At 49.5% G+C, this 6,533-nt stretch overlaps 1 pseudogene; it reads right to left on the bottom strand.

Annotated features, from left to right (window-relative positions):
- Positions 1–2,252: 2,252 nt before the first annotated feature.
- LOC147726181 (importin subunit alpha-5 pseudogene) lies at positions 2,253–3,044 on the bottom strand (annotated as a pseudogene).
- Between the last annotated feature and the right edge of the window lie 3,489 nt (positions 3,045–6,533).

Genomic DNA, 6,533 nt, shown 5'->3' with positions numbered 1-6,533 from the left:
TCTGACGAATAGGAATATTTACAAAGAGATACAATAGCTGCGGCAAAATTGTCATCTTCGTCACAGCGATGTGATCCCCAAGCGACAGGGGCAAGCAGGCCCATCGCTCAGCCTTATCTGTAATTTGTGAGATGTGCAGCCATAATTCATGGAAATAACCTGCGCAGGGTCCCTGTTCAACCAGACACCCAGGTATTTCACCTGGTCCCGGACAGTGGGAAATCTAGTTCAAACTCGCAGGTGCCGGTCTCAGGGGAAATACCGTAGATTTAGCCCAATTGATCCCTATGCCCGAAAATCCCTCAAATTTAACATACTCCCCAAGCAACTCCGGTAGGTAGGTGGCTGCCTCACGGACGTATAATAGCATATCGTCTGCATATAGTGAGACAATAGGCGGGCGCTGCTGAAAACGCAGCCGATGCATGTAGTTGGCGCAGCTTGCACGCAAGAGGCGTCAGAGCTAATGCAAAAAGCATTGGTGACAGAGTGCAGCCCTGCCGAGTGCCCCTATGAATAGGAAAGGTAGAGGACACCCACCCATTGATATGGACCCTGGCTACTGGAACAGTATAGAGGACTCTGATCCACTGGAGGAAAAAAGGAGGGAAGCCCATTCTTGTGAGGACTGTAAACATATAAGCCCATTAAAGGGAATCAAAGGCTTTCGCTGCGCCAGGCAACACAGCTACAGCTTGAAAATCAGAGTCAAAGTAATGTAGAGTGGTAAAAAGTGTACGCAGGTTGTGTGTGGTGGACTGGGCAGGTACAATTCCTGACTGATCAGGGAGCACTAGCAGTGGAACCAGTGGCTGTAGCCGGAGGGCAAGCATCTTGGCTAATATCTTGACGTCTATATTAATAATCGAGAGGGTTCTTTATGAGTCACAGCGATTGGATGCCTTATCAGGTTTCAACAACATAACTAATAGAGCTTCCCTTAAGGAGGGCGGGAGATGGCCAGTATCATATGCCTCCTTATAGACCCCAAGCAGCCAGGGGGCCAGAGCGTTCGCAAAAGTCTTATAAAACTGACTGGGGAGTCCATCGAGACCCGCAGCTTTACATGTGGGAAGGGACATAATGGCAAGCTTTACGTCCTCCATATCAAACGGCTGCGTTAGATATTCGCTTTACATGTGGGAAGGGACATAATGGCAAGCTTTACGTCCTCCACATCAAAGAGCTGCGTTAGATATTCCCTATGACCCGAGAACAGCCATCCCAGGGCAACCTCATCAAGATAAGAATGCAAGTAATCTTGCTGTACCTTGGTTCTATTGTCATATAGGCTGGCCTAGAAACTAAGTATGATCTCACTGATGTCAGCTGTAGTGTACTGCGCCTCCCCCGTTTCATGAAGTATTTCAGTAATGTGCTCTTGACTACGTGGGGAAGCCAGCTTTTGAGCAAGCGAGCGGCTAGGCCTAACCCCCTCGCCATAATATTTGGCTTTAGTGCGCCTGGACCTATGTATTATCTCCTGGTCGACCGTATCGCTGATAGCGTTGCAGGAGATGGGTTTGCATCATAGGCGCGTTCTAAAGTGGAGATTGCAGCAGCTAGTTTGTGAATCCTACGCCTTAATACCCTCAAGACGCCTGCCTTCACTCCAATGCACACCCCCCTGATAGTTACTTTCTTTGGAGCCCTCGTTTTACCTGAAAAAGTTATAAATAGATACTCCAAATGTGTGTTTAAAGACGGCTGCAGCCGCCAAGTGAACGGAGGCCTCTCACATGCAGGAACCTGTAGCTCCAGGTGTACAGGAGAGTGGTCCGAAAGCATTCGGGCCATTTGGCGTACCACAGTTGCCCAAGTACACACAGCCACAGTGGCCAACCAGAAATCCAAGCGAGACCAGGTCCCAAGCGCAGAGGAAGTAAAAGTGCTCTCGCGCGCCCCAGGGTGTCGCAGTCACCACACATCACTCAAACAGCCAGCATCCATCAATTCCAATAGCATTTCAGAAGCCTGCTTAGGTCTCGACATCTCGCAATCCTTATGATCCAGAGTGACATCCAGACAAACATTAAAATCTCCACCCAATACTATCTCCACCTCAGGAAAATTTGTGATGCGGCGCCACAATTCCGAAAAAAGGCCGGATCATCTACATTTGGTCTGTACACATTTACTAATTTATTTAATTTTTTTATTTATTTAGAATTTAGAATTTATATTGCGCAACAGCTACCCAAAAGGGTTTCGCGGCGCATACCATGAAGCCGTAACACAAGGGTCCTGGAAAATTATTTACCACCAAGTTCTTCCACCAGGAAACCGAGCTTCTCCACTTCTCCCAGCTTCTCCACTGCCATGAAGATGTTCGAAATGGCATCAAGAATGACTAAAAGGACTTTGCTGTCCCTAGAAATGAGGAGGTTTAGTAAAGGAGCCATCACTCCACACCGGACCAGCTGAACCACCGGTTCCACCGTCCTACCAATGGTGTAGTTTGAAACAGTCCACACAGGCTCTTTCTGAGCTTCGAAGTCACCCGTGCTCAGAACCTCCAGTAGTGGCGGTAGCAGGCCACATGTGATCATCTGTTGTATCTGCTGTGAGGGCCCAGCAGCAATATAACTCAACACCCATGCAGCTACCTTCTGGATACTCTGCTTGGGGCGGAGCAGCAGGTGTTGCAAGACGGACAATACGCCACAGTTGATGGCCACTTGTCTTTGGACATCTGTTCCAGTGACAATGTTCCCAATTGTAAGCAGAGCTGGAGTCAAAATTGTTAACTCTTCACTAGCCATCAGCTGGACAAGTCTCTCCACGATACCAGTGTTCACCACAACATCAATGCGGTCATTTGAGCTATCTGTTAGGTATGAGATTGCCCAGCAAGTGTCCGATAAAACATCCTCGTCATCGTGATGAAGCAGCTGAATTAGCGCTGGCAGGATCTGAAGATCAGCTTCCATTGGAGGATGAGGGTTCTTATTCCTGCAAAGATTCCTCAGTGTCCAGGTGATTTTGCGCAGGAAGCCAACTGGTGTCTGGGGCGTCACCAGGAAAAGAAGTGGGGGAATGACACATTGTCCCCACCCAGTAGTCCATGCACCAACACAATCCGGCCCGAGTAATCAGTTTCAGTGCAAATAACAGAGAATGGAACCTCCCGCTCGACCAAAATCATCACTCCACGTGCATAGCTAGAAAAGGAGGAAGCCGCTCACACCCCCGCCCATTGACTACCCACATTCTTTTCGGACAATTTAGTCAGATGGGTTTCCTATAAATAGGCTACCTGGATGGCCATCCTGTCTAGATAAGCGAAGACAGAGTGAATCTTTTTGGGGGTGTTTAAGCCTCGAACGTTCCAGATTAAGAACCGCACTTTACCACTCATGGGAGCAAGAACCGAGTGACACACCTGGCAGTTGAATAAAAGGAATACATGTGTCCAAGCATACAAATAAAAGGTGAATATACCACACCCATAGACTGTGAGTGCCAAACAACCCCACCTTGCCCTCCACCCCCCAGCCCCCTCCCACTTCAGCGTCCCCAACTCCCAAAGCCATCCCAACCCTCTACAACCCATCCCCAACTAAGAACAAAGAGAGCAATGCAGGAATGGGGTACTCCCATAGGAGGGCGTCAGAGTGCTACTAGCCTCCTAACAAGTAGGAGGTGGCTGATCCAAGAGGCAAGGAAGGCAAGCATACATTAAAGGATTGAACAATATCCACCTGTAAATGGGAAAAGACATCAGATGCATATGAATCACAATATTGCACAGGGCAAAAGAAATGTCTGCCCAGTCGGGCCACGTGGTATGTCAAAGTACCAAAGCGCCCCCCCGGGTCCTACTGGTCCACAGTTTCAGTCGGCGTCTGGGATTTGCGTCACATTCTCTTTAAGTGTTTTGAATGTTCCAGCGCTGCCTTGGGATCTGGGCCTATTTTCAAACGAGCAGGATAAAGCATGGCATAGGGAACCCCTTCAGATTATAGTAACTTTTTTACAGCCCGAACTCTGTGCGCGGTGCCTGCACAGTGACCGTGAAGTCTGGGAAAAAAGAGAGTGTATTGCTTGGTGTTCAATAGTACCCTTGTCTCTGGCCATACGCAAGATGGTGTCACTGTCCCTATAATTCAGCACACACGCAATTACAGTGAATAGTGGGGTGCCCGGGACAGATCTAGCTGCGAGGGAGCGATGGGCCCGCTCAAAAATAAAAATGGTGAAGAGTAGTTTTGTGCCAAAGATATCCTTTATCAAGTTTTCAACAAAGGTCTCCATTTTACCCATATTCGTCGACTCTGGCAGCCCCATAATACGAATGTTGCTCCGTCTGGAGCAAGCCTCCAAATCCTCATTTTTGGCCTGTATGAGGGAGAGTACCTTTTCAATATTGAGTGTTTTCCCTGCAACATCGCTCAAACCATCCTCAGTTGCAGATACTCTTTGCTCAACTTCTCCCATGCAAGTGTTTTGCTTTTCGAGCTGGAGGACATGTGATTGAGGCGTTGGTGCACAGCCGCCATTTTACCCTCTATGGATTGGAGGCTATGCTGCCAGGCCAAAAGCGTTGTCACTATAGTGGAGGGTCCACCGTCTTGGGCATCCGCCTCAGAGTCAGAGGCTCCCTTGTGTGGAGTCTTGGAAGGCTTACGTGCCTCAAACGTGAGGCGATGTTGGGATTTATCAGTCCAGCTCATAGTGTCTGCAAGGTGAGTCAAGCTCTCGAGGGAAAATAGGAGGACCGAACCCCCGAGTTGAAGCCACTCAGGCCCGAGAGTAGTAGTGCGCAGTTATGTGCTGCAGTCCGTCTTGCTAGCCCAAGGAGCCCCCCAGGCAATGGCGAGCACACCACCCCCTGCAGCAGGAGGGATCGGAAAGTGAGGGCACACTCCACGCAGAGATATATTGACTTAGACCCAAAGCCTTACAAGGTCCAAGCCAGATCATCCTGACCCCAGCTAACGTAGAACTCAGTGCTCTGCACCAAAAAACAGTTTGAAAAAATCCAAAGGTACGTATTGCCAGCCTGGCTCTATTATATGGAACATGAGGTCAGGAGCGTGAAAGAGTAAGAAGGGACACAGGCCATAGATGAAGGGGCAGTCTGGCAGAGCTTCAGAGGAACCCCAAACAGAACAGCAGGCAGCTTGCGGCAAAGAGAGAGAAATACAGCCAGTAGTGTAGCGGGGACAGTTGACTCCCACACCAAGACAAGAACCTCCGCAGCAGGGGCTGGCAGCAGGTAGATCGCGGTGGTGTGACACTTTAAGCGCAGACTGGGCCTCAGGCGATAGACAGTTCAGTCCCAGGCAGAAGGTGAGGGATAATCAATCGGGCTCCTCTCGGACACCTGGTAGCGCGCTGACCGCAGAGGCTTGTAGATTCACGACTGTATGCAGCCGGGCCCTCGCGATGCAGCCACAGCCACCCCAGCATTTGGCAGCGGCTCACAGGCCGCGGCACATGCCAGGCCAGCACCCGCCTCCTCAGAAACAGGCCCTATGTAGGCCTCGCCCCACTCACTGCCACCAGCTCCAGGGACAAAGGAGCCTTTCTCCGCCGCTGCTGCCGCTCACGCAAGGGGGCCCAGTCACTCAAGGCTCACATGCCACCGTCCGTCACCGGAGCTCCTCCGCCACACGGGGCACAGAAAAGCACCACCAGCGTCAAAGAACACAGGAGAGCCGTCGTCAGTCCCCGTGGAGCCACAGGAATCAGGTGAGCCGTCGCCAACTCAGTAAGAAATGGTAGCGGCCACCGACCATTTTGTGGTCAATCAGCAGCGGGCAATATTGGCAGAATCACCGCGGCTACAGCCGTCAGAGGCATCTTGCCTTGCGCCCTCTAGCGCCTCCCCGAACAACCTTTTTTAAGCATTTCTTGAGTACAGTATTGTGGATTTTTGTCATTTAGTCTTGTGTTAGGTCTATATAAAAATACTTATTTTTATAATACAACCTGTGTGGTGTCCATCTGTAGTGTTGTCACTGTATTACTGTATGTGTTCACAAATGCTTTACACACTGCCTCTGAGATAAGCCTGCCTGATCGTGCCAGGCTACCAAGGGGGTGAGCAGGGGTTATTTTAGGAGTGTAGCTCCTTACCCTGACTCGACGCAAAGGTCCCTATTTGGTCAAAAGTAGGATGTGTGGTTCGAATGGTGCTGTCTTTTTTTAGTGCCTAAGTGGGAGGTGCGTTCACATCATGAATAATGACCAATGAGGTGTGGTTATCGTGTTATGTGACGGCACTTGGTGGCATGAAGTATGAGTGTGTTTGATACACATGCATTTTATATTTTTTAGAATGTTGGCAGCTCTGTTTAGCTCAAGTAGAAGGGAGAAAAACTGGTCCCAAAAACACGAGTTGTGTATTTCCCAATATAGTAAGCAGACTCCTTTCTGGTGTTAAGTGCAGACTCGTTGCCAATCTTAACGAAAGAGACTCTGTCACTCTTGTTGAAAGGTGTAAGGGAAGGAACCAATCATGGATCTCTAAATCAGCTTAGAATTCCCTGGTAAACCTCGGCAGGTCAAATCTGCTAAAATTTAATGGA

This window comes from Lissotriton vulgaris, chromosome 3_1 (assembly GCF_964263255.1).
Source record: "Lissotriton vulgaris chromosome 3_1, aLisVul1.2, whole genome shotgun sequence".
NCBI classification, from domain to species: Eukaryota; Metazoa; Chordata; class Amphibia; order Caudata; family Salamandridae; genus Lissotriton; species Lissotriton vulgaris.
Note: the sequence above shows the minus strand (reverse complement) of the source record. Positions and strands in the feature narration are given on the sequence as shown.